The sequence below is a fragment of the Prionailurus bengalensis genome, chromosome B3 (genome assembly GCF_016509475.1).
Source record: "Prionailurus bengalensis isolate Pbe53 chromosome B3, Fcat_Pben_1.1_paternal_pri, whole genome shotgun sequence".
NCBI lineage: Eukaryota > Metazoa > Chordata > Mammalia > Carnivora > Felidae > Prionailurus > Prionailurus bengalensis.
The window spans coordinates 25826486-25840948 of NC_057355.1; positions in this window are offsets into that span (position 1 = coordinate 25826486).

Consider the following 14463-nt stretch of genomic DNA (forward strand, 5'->3'; position numbering starts at 1 on the left):
GTCACATGCTCTACTGACTGAACCATCCCAGCACCCCTTATTCTCTTTCTTAATCAATATGTTCAAAAGAGGAATAGGACCATCTCTCCATGAAGTATAAAACGACAACATATCATTCTTGGCTCTCTCATCTAGCCTTAGACGTGCTATGTAGTAGACACTTAAGGGTGCTTGGTACAACCTCAACTTCATCACAAATGTCTAAAGTTAATATCCACCAAAAAGTGTACAAACCAAACATATATTCTTCATAGAAAGTATGGCTGTCAAGAATTGGAGTGCCAGATTTTCCTTTCCATATAATGAATCTTATAAGAAGAAAAATATTTGACAATACCACAGATGATAGGAAATGGACGGCAAGAATAAAATAAGTATTTTTTTTTCTTCTTAAGGCATTAGTATTAATGGAGAATGTATAACTTAGAGTAGGTTATGAAGTGAAACTTGGACATTAGATGTCTTAATATGATGCATTAAATTCAGCAATATTCAGCTCCCAATGCAGACCTATAGAAAGGAATGAAACTTATTAGGATGGTTTTTGTTTGAAGACAAATAAATAAAGATGGTGATGTTGATGATGTAAATACTTAAGATTCTAATGTGCATAACATGTACAAGCACTGTTCTAAGAACTTTACAAGGGTTACCTAATTTAGTCTTCATAATAACCATATCAGGTGGGTATTGTTATTATCTCCATTTCACAAGTAGCTGAGGCTCAGGGACATTAAATACCTTGCTCAATGGTGAGGACTGAATTAAGTCCAAATGAGAACCCCAAATCTATGCTTTCAAAGCATATAGCATAACACTGTATATAAATATATTGTAAAATACCTGTATGCTATTCTGCTTCCCTAAAATATAGTAACATTTCCAACACAAAATTTCCATATAGAATTTCAAAGTAGTTATGTTTGGGTGCTATCTAAACAGTTTTTTTTTTCTCTTATATTTAGCTGGTACCACTTTCTCAGAACACCTGGTCATTCACCTCACAGCAGCCTGATCTTACCCTCTTCCTCCCTTTGCCTGCCCTCCACAATTTTCTGCATAATTATTATTATTCAGATACAACCAGTGCCTGGATATCAAGTGTTTTTGTTTTTTTTTTTTTTTTTCCTTACAACAGTTCTCCCTGTAACATTTAGACAATGACCATTTTTGGTATTATAATCTGGCATTCTGATTAATGTTAATTAACATGACCCCAGGAAATACTGACCATGTACCCATCAAAGTATTTCCCCTTTGTCCAAGTTTTAGGTGAAGTTCTCCATATATTTCACATAAAGGGACAGGGTGAGTACTCTGTGGAAATGTCCCGTTTTTTTTTTTTTTAATTTTTTTTTCAACGTTTATTTATTTTTGGGGGGACAGAGAGAGACAGAGCATGAACGGGGGAGGGGCAGAGAGAGAGGGAGACACAGAATCGGAAACAGGCTCCAGGCTCTGAGCCATCAGCCCAGAGCCTGACGCGGGGCTCGAACTCACGGACCGCGAGGTCATGACCTGGCTGAAGTCGGATGCTTAACTGACTGCGCCACCCAGGCACCCTGGAAATGTCCCGTTATTATCCAGATCAAAAGAATGACTGTGAAATCTGTTATCACTATCATCCTTCCCAGTTCACAGATGTGGCACAGAGCTAATGAATTCACATGATTATGGCCTCAGAGTTAGGAAATCAGACTAAACTTCATCATTCATCTGTCAATGCATCCCTAGCTATACAGTAAGCTTCAGAGCTGTGATCACATCCAAGGCAACAGACAAGGTGCCCAAGGGAGCAAGTGGTAGACCAAGCTACAAGCACATTGTCATCACTATCTCACTTGAGGGCTGCTTTCCTGGGTCCTTCAGAGGAAGAGGTTTCAATGACAGGTTTTTTTTTTTCATTCATCCTTTTCATTAATTCTGCAAATATTTATTGAATATGTACTCTGGGGCCCAGCAGACAGGCCCTGCCCTCAGTATGATCAAAGACTACTGAGGGCATAAATAGAAATATCACTTATGTGATTTGTGAGCACAGAAGAGGGTCTCCTGACACAAGGCCACTGAAGCCTTTCATAAAGAAGCCACTTGACAGCTGAATCTTGAAGATATAGTACTAGTAGCCATTACCTTGAGAGAAGGATGCTGACCAGATGAGGGTAAAGCAGGTAAAAAGCTTAAGAAAATAGCCTGCCTCAGAAGCTTGATGAGACCAGACCATAGGGGCATGTGAAGCTGTGTTTGGGAGGAACAGGGCAGTGGGGGCCAGATAATGGAGAACCTCATAAAAGAGATTATCTTGGAAGACAACAGGAAGGCCTGAACAATATAACTATGGAGAAGAACATAAGCTAAATTGTAGAATTGTAAGATAACTACAGAGCCGAGGCAGGAGGGGTGGAGACTAGTGAGAGAAGCATATCATTGTATTATTGCCTTGGCCTGGAGTAAAATCTACTGAGAAACAGTAGTGGTGATGGATTGGAGTGTGGCCACTGACTTGGTATATGGGCTCAAATGTGAAGGTTGACTTGTGTACAATTTTGATAACTGAGTAGGAGATATTTGGTGCAAACTAAGGGAATAAATATAAGAAGGAGTGTTTGGGGGACTGAAGAGTGGGGGTAACATTACAACTTCAGTTTGGAATATGAAGATGCTGAGATGAATCTGAAACAATGTGTCTGGAGTTGAGGAAGGCAGATAGGGTTGAAAAGAGGAATTTAGTAGTTTTTTGCAACATGTTGTGGAGGAAGTCATGGAGGTGAATATATTGGGCCAAATAGATCTTATCTATAAAGATGAGATCCAGTGGCAGGACCTGCAGGAATAGCAGCATTCACATGGCTCCAAAAAAGCTAAGGTGAAAAAAAAAGTGATTGTTGGAAAATAATGGCCTGAGTAAGTGGAAGAAAGTCAGCAGAGTAGAGTGTTATAAAAAGCAAAAGCTTTCCAATTCAACTCAGACTTATAAAGCACTTGGAGGTTTTCCTTACAGTAAGAAAAAGTTGGACAAACAAAAAACTGTTGACTTTTCTTGAACCTATCTGGGAATTAAAATTGCAGACCAAATCATCATCACAAGATCAGGAGAGTCTGACGCATCCATAGATACACAGCTGTCAAGATTTGCTTTCCTGAAGCAGAAATCACTGGATGCCCTAAGCCAGCAGGAACACTCACATAATAATTTAGATGATTTGTTAGGGGCTGAGAAGGGGATTTGTTGGGGACTGCAATCATAATAAGAACTTCCATCCTTTTGTAGAATTTTCCTCTAGAAACTCCACCAGATTCTCATTGAAGGGATCCAGGAAAATTCCCAACACTGCCCTGACAGGAGAAGGGGATGAGCAGGTATCTTGAAACCCTTACAAACCCTTCTCCCAAACAACAAGCAATTCTGAAGCCTTATCCTTGTTAGTAGAAGGGACATCTACCCTACTCCAGGCTGCTCCAACGTTCCTCTCTCTCTGTCTCTGTATCTGTTTCTTTTTTTTTTTCTTTTTTTTTTTCAACGTTTATTTATTTTTGGGACAGAGAGAGACAGGGCATGAACGGGGGAGGGGCAGAGAGAGGGAGACACAGAATCGGAAACAGGCTCCAGGCTCTGAGCCATCAGCCCAGAGCCGGACGCGGGGCTCGAACTCACGGACCGCGAGATCGTGACCTGGCTGAAGTCGGACGCTTAACCTACTGCGCCACCCAGGCGCCCCTCTGTCTCTGTTTCTATCTTTGTCTCTCTCTCTCTCTCTCTCTCACACACACACACACACACACACACACACACTGCATCACCAATAGAGGAAGGTGCTTAAAGGAATAGACCAGGAATGCTGGAATCAGAAAAGAGAACAGTGGTTGGAGGAAGGGCAATGTTTGACATGTCAAAGAGGGACAGTTCTAAAACACTTCCAAAGGCAACATTCCTGAATCACAGGCCCACTAAAAGACTGACATTTAATTAGAATATTAGAGAATGTCCTCCTCCCATTTATCCTAAGATGAAACAAACGATACATTGATAACAATGGATTACAGTTTAAAGAACTGCAAGACACACACTAAGGACAGTACAAAGGGAAGCCCAAAAGATAGGGGATTAAAAAAATTTCACTATAGAAATTTGAAGCCTCTGATACCTATAGCTACATCAAATATTAAATACAGCCCAACTGATAAAGTAACATAAATTCTCATATGAAAGGAGTTTATTACCCTATAAAATATGTCTGGATTTCTACAAATATTAAAAGACATGCCCATAAGCAAATATAAACATAGTGTGATGACACAAAGCAATCATGAAAATCAAACTCAGATATAACACAGATCTTGGAATTATCACATAAGGGATTTAAAATAAGTATGATCAATATGGCAAAGCTATCAATGGAAAGAAGACAGCATGCACAATCAGAAGGCAATGGTAGCAGAGAGATAAAAACTATAAAAATCAGAAGGAAATGCTCAGAATCAAAAGCACAATGATAGACATGAAGAATATCTTTGACAGATTCATCATTAGACTCAACACAGCTGAAGAAAAAAATCAGTGAACTTGAAGATATGTCAATGGAAACCAGAAATGGTAACACAAATGTAAATAACCAAAAAATCTTACTAGAACTGTGGAAGATATCACTAAGTGTGACATACACATAACTGGAATAGCAGAAAGAACAAAAAGAAAATGGGCAAAAGGAATATTTGAAAAAATAATGATTTAAAACCTCCCCAAATTAATGACAGATACCAAACTACAGTTTCAAAAAACTCACAGAGGGGCACCTGGGTGGTTCAGTCAGTTAAGCATCTGACTCTTGATTTTGGCTCAGGTTATGATCTCAGGGTCATGAGATCAAGCCCCAGGTCAGGCTATGAACAGGGCATGGAGCCTGCTTGGGATTCTCTCTCTCTCTCTCTCTCTCTCTCTCTCTCTTTCTCTCTCTCTCCTTTGCCCCTCTTCCCCATTTGCACTCTCTCTCAAAAAAAAAAAAATCGCACAGAATAACCAGCAGGATATAAATATTAATAAAATGGGCAAATCATATTCAAACTCTGGACATAAAAAGGAAGAGAGAAAATCTTGAAGTAAGAGAGAGAATAAAACACCTTTTTTAGAGAGGAACAAGGATATGAAATATAGGAGTCTTCTCTTCAGATACCATCCAAGCAAGAAAAGCCTATAGTAAAATCTTCTAATTGTTGAAAGAAAAGACCTAGCCAACCTAGAATTCCACATCTGATTATATCTATATCCAGTTTTTCCTTAAAAGTGAAAGAAAAATATTTGTCAGCAAAGAAAATCTGAGGGAGCTTATTGCCAGTAGACCTGCCATATCTATCTGCCAGTAGACATAAAAAATGTCAAAAGATCTTCAGGCAGAAGGAAAACTATATGTGGATTACTTGGATTCACAAGATGAAATAGGTAAGGATTGAGTCCATGTGGACAGACTTCTCTTGATGGGGTGGTGGTAGAAAAAGTCATGCCTGTATTGCATTCTTTTGGTGGGTGGGGATGTAAGATGGCCTGCCACCCTATTGTTCCTGTAATTTCTAACCAGTTCACCTTTGTTTTTCTACCTTTCAGAGTTCTCCTTTGGCTGCCTCTTGCGTTATCTCCAGGGCTGAATTGTACTTAGTTTGGAGATGCAAGGAGAGTTATATATACATTACCTTGTCTACCTGAATGTCTTGACATTCAGTTTTTCATCTTTAAGTTGCTTTTATCTGTAGGTTTTTAGGTGCCTGGTTTTATTATGATTAAATTTTTATTTTTTCACAATTTACGTTTGCATATATTGAATATTATATGCTTTTCTTCTTTTGTTTATTTGCCAGTATACATTGATTAGTTGGTATTAGGGTAGTGCTGCTTTCATTTAATGGCTTTATAAATTTTCTCTCCTATTGTATTTTTAAAGGAGATTGTGTAGACTTTCTATGAATTTTTCCTTAAAAGTTTGAGTTTGCCAGTAAAACATGGAATTTTCCTTGTCAGTAATTGTTTAGGTTTTTAATAGAAAATTACACTTATTTAATGTATATAGGATTATTCAAGTTACCAATTTAATCCTGAGTATTAGTAGTTCATGTCTTTCAGGCGACTATTTCACCTAAATTCTTGAATTCATGGGCATAAAGATGTTTGTAGAATTTGCAGATAATCTGATATTTCTAGGGCCTCCTGTGATAAGTCCTCTTTTATTCCTCATATTGGTGATCTGTATCTCCTCTCTTTTTCTTGGGTGGAGTTTAACAATTTCATTGACCTTTTCAGAATAACAGTTTTCAGTTTTATTTATTTCCCTGCTGTTTTCCTATTTTTTACTTTATTGATTTCTAGTTTTGTTCTTATTTTTTGTTTCTTTTACTTATATTAGGTTTAATTTACTCAACTTTCCCTAGTTATTTCAGGTGGAAGCATGGACCATCGAGACTTTTTTTCTAATACAAGCATTACATGTTATATATTTCCCTATAGGTACCTCATTAACTGCATGAAACAAATTTTGATATTTTCTATTTTCATTTTCATTCAATTCAAAATGCTTTATTACTTCTTATTACTTCTGCTTTTACCTATGTGTTATTTCAGCATGTGTTATCTCATTGCCAAATATTGGGGGGTTTCCACATAATCCTTCTGTTACTGATTTCTAGTTTAATTCCATATCATTTCAATTCTTTAAAAAACATAAGTTTTGTTTTATGGCTCAGAATATGGTCTCTCTCAGTGAAGAGTCCATATACACTTAGAATGTACATTCTGTTGCTTGGGTATGGAGTGTCAATTAGTTCAAGCTGCTTGGTAATGTTCAGCTTTTCTATATCTTTGTGGATATTCTGTCTAGTTGTTCTTTCAAATACTTAAAGAGGTGTATTGGTCTCCAACTAAAACTGATTTGTCTATCTCTTCTTTTGGTTCTATTAGTTTGTGCTCCAAGCCTTTAGAAGCTGTGTTGTTAAATTGTGTCTTTTTGGTGAATTATCATTAGAATTATTATGAATCAACTTTTAATATTGTGTAATCTACTTCTTTATCTTTGGTAATATTCCTAGATTTGAAGTCTACTTTGATATTAGTATAGTCACTCAAGCCTTTGTTTGTACCACCCTTTCCCCCTTTTTTCTGGACATCCAATTACATGAATATTAGACATTTTAATGTTGGTTTTGATACAAGGATCTGTAGATTTGTTTTTCTCTCAATATTTCTATTTATTTTTCATATTAGCTAATTTCTAATAATCTAACATAAAGTACAATGATTCTTTTCTCCATCATCTCTGTTTTCCCTTGAGGCCATACAGTGAACTTTTTATTTCAGACATAGTTTTCATTTCTGAATTTTCTATTTGCTTCTTTTTTTTTTTAAGTTTCCACTTCACTGGTTAACTAATATACACTGGAGTAGTGTGTGAGTTAGTATCTTTTAACAACCTAAAACAATACTTTGTACATAATAACTGTTCAATAAATGTTAAATTAATTAATGGCAAAAAAAGAGAGTACAGTTATTGTGATGAGCACTGAGTAATGTATAAAATTGTTGAATCATTATATTGTACACCTGAAACTAATATAACAATGTATGTTAATCATACTTGAATTTAAAAAAATGTAAAAAATAACTCAAAACAATGAAGATAAAAATAAAGTTTGTATTTCAAGAATGTCCATTATTCCCTCCTGGAATATAGCATTCTCCATCTTGGACAGCACTGAAAATGTCCCTAGCCTTTTGCTTTCAACTTTATTGTGTTTTCATATTTGAGGACAATTCATTATAAGCAGTATATAATATGTCATTCTAAGCAAGTATAATATGTCTAAAATAGATTCTGATAATTCTATTACTTTATTTGGAATATTTATAACATTTTCATGTAATCATGGATATACTTGAATTTATGTCTGTCAGCTAACTATTTATTTCTACTTAACCCCCATGTTTGTTTTTTTAATGTTTATTTATTTTTGACAGAGAGAGAGAGACAGAGCATGTGAAACAGAGGGAGATACAGAATCCAAAGCAGGCTCCAGGCTCTGAGCTGTCAACATAGAGCCCGTCGCAGGGCTCCAACTCGCGAGCTGTCAGATCATGACCTGAGTCAAAGTCGGACACTCAACCAACTGAGCCACCCAGGCACCCCTTAACCCTCATGTTTTAATCTCATTTCTTCTCTATTACTTTCATTCAAATTAATGAAAAAAGTATTTTATTTTCTTAGTTAACATTCCTGTGTTATATTTTTACTATTCTTATTCGCTTTTTTTAATTCTATATACATAAAAGTGTTCAAAATAAGGATACCATTTTATTGATTTACCACAGTGAACACCAATGCAAAAATATCCCCAGTCACAAAAGAGGATATTGCCACAAACTTAGAGACCACCATTGTGTCTCTTTTTAATCACCTCCCCATCCATTTCTTAATATTAACTGCTATCCTGATTTATGATAATGGCATCCTAGTTTTTCTTTATAGATTTGGCTCCTAAGTATACATCCCTAAACACTATTATTATTTTGGGCTGTGTGTTTTATGTCTTCTTTTTTTTTTTACTGGAATTTTTGATCAACATTATGTAAAATTTATACCCATAGGTATTGTACCATGTATTTTCAGTGGGAGCATAGGTGCAGATGTTGAGAGAAAGAAGTGGAAGGATACATATCTTACTGGCAATAGGGATATCTCTGAAGAAGGAACTAGAAGTGCCAGAAGCTTTGGAAGAACTTCAAGAGCTATGCTTTAGCAACTTTTCCTTATTGAAAAAACTGATTTACAACTTCCAGAATGATATCAGAACTAAATTTTAATCTCTTTGAGAATAGGCATTAAGTCTTCAACTTCAGTCAGATAGTATATCGATGCTTTATAGCCATATGAAAGCTTAGAACATTGATATGAGAGTAGGTTTTTTACTTCCTCTAGAGAAGAAGAAAATTCTGCATTTTAATGATGATTTTTATCATCTGTTAAGTAAACCTTTATTCAATACATGGATTTTTATAATGAGTGGTTTGGAGGTTCCAAAGGACTCACAGAACTCAGAAAAGCTGACTGACTACACTCCTGGTTAGAGTCTTACAGCAAAATTATAGTTTAAAATTAACAAAGGGAAAAGATGCATGAGACAAAATCCATGCTTTTGGGTATCCTTTCCAGTGGAATCTAATGCAGTTAATTAACCAATGAAGTTCATTCTCTCAGTAGCGATGTGTGTGATAACAGGTGCAAAGTGGTAGCAACAAGGAAAGTTCAAATGAGCCTTCATGTCCAGAGTTTTCATTAGAAGTCAGTCATATAGGCATGCAGCAACTGCATTACCTACCTCTGCTATTCAGCAAAAACATTTAAATAAATAATAACTATTAGCATACATTCTAATCAAACTAGTACAGCATAGTCCGTGGTCTCACACATACAAAAATACTTTTATCAGGCATAATATTCTTAGGGCTAAGAGCTCATCTCCCCTAAGCTGGTCAAGGACCTTTATTGGGGATGTGTAGGATTTGAACAACTCAGATCTGCTGAGTTAACATTTGTCTGTATAGAAAGGGGTGGATTATGGGTCTTTTGAATTTTTGTTTTTCTTTTGTTTTCAAAATCCCAAATTTCCTCTTCTGGCTTCTTTTTCTCATCAACCAGTACCCAAAGGGCTCCTCTTTTTTCAACACTTACTCCCTTTTCACCTCTAGAAGCAATGCATTTGGGAGTCTGTCACCTCCATGTAAACCCCATGTAATTTTCAATCTCATCCCTGAAATCAGTTCTTTTAAATACTAGGACTCCCCTTAAGGGGTGATATTAGGCTGTCTTCACCCTCTCAACTCTCTCTTTTTTCTCCCTCTCTCCCATAGAGTTTATTTATGCTACTCTTGCTTGTTCAAAATTCTTACACTAGAAGCTTGAGCTGAAGCTCTGCTAAATTTGGTAAATTTTTTTGTTTGTTTACAAGTACTTTCTTTTAGTGTTTTCAACCTTCTAATTTTGTTAAAGGTATGATATTTTGTGTGTTTTTATTTATTTTTCTTGTTAATCTGTATATCTGTGTAGTTTTGGTTTTGGGTTTCCTTCCTTCCTTCCTTCCTTCCTTCCTTCCTTCCTTCCTTCTTTTTGGTTTTGGATGCTTTTGAAGATTGTGGAGAGATTTTGATTAGGTAGCTTCCATGATCTCTTTCACTATTCTTTTCATGACTACCTTCCTTCTTTTGTCTTTGTTTGATTTATTTATTTATTTATTTATTTATTTATTTATTATTTATTTCAGAGAGAATGAGAGAGAGAGAGAGAAAGCATGAGAGTTGGGGAGAGGGGCAGAGGGAGAGGGAAAGAGAAAGAGAGACAGAATCTCAAGCAGGCTCCACACTCAGCATGGATCCTAACTCAGGGCTCAATCCCACAACCCTAGGATCATGACCTGACCTGACCAGTCAAGTGTCTGACTGAGCCACCCAGGTCATTCCTTTGTTTTTATACACAAGCAATAAATTTTAATTGAAGTATAAAATTCAGAAAATTCAGATAATTAAAAGCAAAACTGAAAAAACAAAATGATGAAACAAACAAACAAAATACCCACAACACCAAGAAGGTAGTACTACACACATGTACCAATGTTCATGTTTCATATTCCCTATATCTTCTCTGTATATACAAATATATATGTAAGTATTTTTATTAAAATACATTTAAAAATAAAAAAAATACAATCTATATATCCTGTTTTGTAACCTGATTAGTATCATTTATTATATTATAAAAATATGTTCCTGCCCCAAAATCCAAATCATCCTATTAAGTGGCTACCTTGTATAAATATATCTAATGTACCCTTTTTGGATGGACATTTAACTTTAATTCATTTTTCTGAATACTTGTAAAGGGAATATATTGTTCCTTTAAGAGTCCTTGTGTTCTCATCACATTTTATCTTTTATTTCTTTATAGAAATAAAAATATATTTAAAACTTCATATAAAAGTTGTTAATATGGCTATTAATACAACTTGCTATCCATATGAGCTGTGTAAGAATAAGTCATTATCACTGCCATTAGACAGTATATAGATAGCTCCTGTTTAGCTTATTCTGCACTCTTTTCCCCTTGAATTCAACACCAATACAGAAGGGGAAAAAAAGGATTTCTCCTTTGCTTTCTGAAATTCAAAGTTCAGTGATTTTAATAGAGTTTGGTTAATTTGAGTTTTCATTTGTGAAAGGAATCATATTTCAGAAATTTCATTTTTTTATTCCTTGAGATATATTTCAATAAATACAAACCTGATCCTAGGTAAGAACATTGCTATCGCATTCACAATAATCAAACCTCTTGCTTGTGATGTAGTATCAATGCCAGGCACTGTTTTCACATAATTGGATACGTTGAAAGAAATAGAAAGGTGCACAAAAAAGTACAGTTTAGAATTAAATGAAATGTCAATTCAATACCTATTTTATTTTTCATAATTACTCATTCAGTTTTGAACTACACATTCTCTCTGTTCTTGGTGTTGTCTTTAAGTTTTTAACACACATACTTGAACAAAATAAACAATGTCTGTATCCTCCCAAAAAGATAAAAGTCGTAGCATGATATACTGTCTCTACTCATCCTTCTCCTTCCCTGTTATTATCTGGCACTTCAGTACAAGATTATATACTAAAACTGAAAACAACTCACTTAGGCAAATTCTTTATGTTGTATCTTATTTGTATCTTTCACAAATATCTTTGATCATCTTTTTGTATTCTATTTCCTTCCCTTGTTTTCATTTCCTTGCTGAAATATAACTTCTCATTTTCATAGTTTGTCTTTAGTAAAAATTCTGAGTTCTTGATGATCTGAGTCATCATTTTGTTCTTACATGTGAATGAAAGTTGACTGGATATACAATTCTAATTTAAAATGTGTCTCTCTCCAGCACCTTTAAAATATTGCTGTTAGGGGCCCCTGGGTGGCTCAGTTGGTTGGGCCAATGACTTCAGCTCAGGTCATGATCTTGCAGTTTGTGAGTTCGAGCCCCACATTGTGCTCTGTGCTGACAGCTTGGAGCCTGCAGCCTACTTTGGATTCTATGTCTCCCCCTCTCTCTACCCCTACCCTGCTCATGCTCTGTGTCTCTCTGTCTCTCAATAATAAATAAATGTTTAAAAAAATGAAAAAAAAAATATTGTTAATCTTCTTAGGCCCATTTTTGCTAATAACAGACTAATGTTAATTGAATCTTTCTATTTGCAGGTTATCTTTTTTTTTCTCTCTCTGGCAACTTTGAGATTTTTTTTACATTTTATTATAAGATATTATCAGTTACCTAAAAATTTTTATTAGCATATGACACATGTACAGAAAAGTTCACAAAATATAAATGCACACTCAGTGTGACACTTTGTATAGCACTTATGTAACACCATCCACAAGAAGAAAAAGAAAACTGCTAATATCCCAGAAACATCACTTATGCCAATCACTAGCAAATTTAGAATAAAAAGAATTTACTTCAGTTTAATAAAGAATATCTACCAAAACCCTACAGCAAACATCATACTTAATGGTGAAAGATTGAATACTTTCCCCCTAAAGTGGGAAAAAAGCAAGGAATTTACTCTCACCCCTCTTATTCAACATAGTGCTAAGGGCTCTGGCTAGGGCAATAAGGGAAGAAAAAGACAGAGAAGGCATACAGATTGGAATGTAATAAATAAAATTACCCTAATTTTAGATGATATATTGTTTACCTAGAGAGTTTCCAGTATTCTACCAAAAAAGCCAAACCAAAACTAAACTAAACTACAACTGAACTAAACTAAAATAAATTTCCAGAACTTAGAAGATATCAAAGGACACAAAATTTACACTCCAGAATAAATCTTATATCTACATACTTAACAACGAATATGTATAAATTAACATTAAAAATGCAATACCATTAACAATCATTCAAAATTAAATTATATACTTAGGTATACACTTAACAAAGAATGTGTAAGATCTGTATGATAAAAATGACAAAATGTTGTTGAAAGAAAACAAAGAAGACCTAAATAAATATAAAGACTTGCTAGCATGCCAGCATAGCCAAGCTATCAATGCTTACCAAATTGATCCAGAGGTTTCACATAATACCTATAAAAATCCTATCAAGGTATAGACAAGCTTATTCTAAAATTTATATGAATAGGAATAAACCCCAGAGTAGGTAATGTAGTCAATAAAGAAGAAAGTGAAAGGACTTACTTTACCTGGAGTTCAAGATTACTGTATAGTTCCATTGGTCATGGTAATGTGGACAGTGTGGAGGGAGACACATCGAGTAATGGCACAAAATAGAAAACCCAGAAATAGACCCACAAGTAGGCTCAATTAATGTTGTTTACCAATGATGCAAAAGTAATTTAATGAATGAATAACTTTTTTAATCAAGAGAATCAGCTGAACATCCACAGGCAAAAAATTAACCTTACCTCATACCCCATGTAAAACTTAACTCAAAGTGGACCATAAACTTAATTTTAAAATACAAAACTGTAAAAATTTTAGAAAATAAATAAGGGAAAATCTTTGGGATATAAGACACAGCACAGACTTAACACAAAAGTGCTGTTCATAAAAGGAAAAAAATCAATAAATTGTACCTCATTAAAACAGAAAGCTTGGCTCTATGAAAGCCCATGAGAAAAGGATGAAAAGACAAGCTACAGACTGAGAGAAAATATTTGCAATCTATGTGTGTGACAAAGGACTAGTATTTGAAACATACACAACATATAGAGATGTCTTAATATACAGAAGTAAAACAAACTAATTAATTAGAAAAGGCACAAAAAACATGAAGAGATTTTTCACCAAGGAGCATGTACAGATGGCAAATAAGAAGATAAAATAATATTCAACATCATTCACCATCAGCAAAATCCAAATGAAAACTGCAGTGAGATGTCTGCATACATATCTGAAGAGCTGAAAGAAAAAATACTGACAACACCAAATTCTGGCAAGGACGTGTAAAGAAGGGATTTCTTATGCATTGCTGGTGGGAATATAAAATGGTACAGCCACTCTGGAAAACAGTTTGTCAGTTTCTTACAAAACTAAAGTTACAATTATCATACCAACCAGCAATTGCATTCCCAGGCATTTATCTCAGAGAAATGAAAACGTTTTTACAAAAACCTGTGCATGAATGTCAGTAGCCTTATTTGTAATTGCCAAAAATTGGATTCAGCTCACATGTCCCTCAATAAATAAATGGATAGGGGAGTCTGGGTGGCTCAGTTGGTTAAGCATGAATTTTGGCTCTGGTGATGATCTCACAGCTCATGGGTTTGAGCCCCACATTGGGCTCTGTGCTGACAGCTCAGAACCTAGAGCCTGCTTCAGATTCTGTGTCTCCCTCTCTATGCCTCTCCCTTGCTCGTGCTCTCTCTCTCTTTCTCTC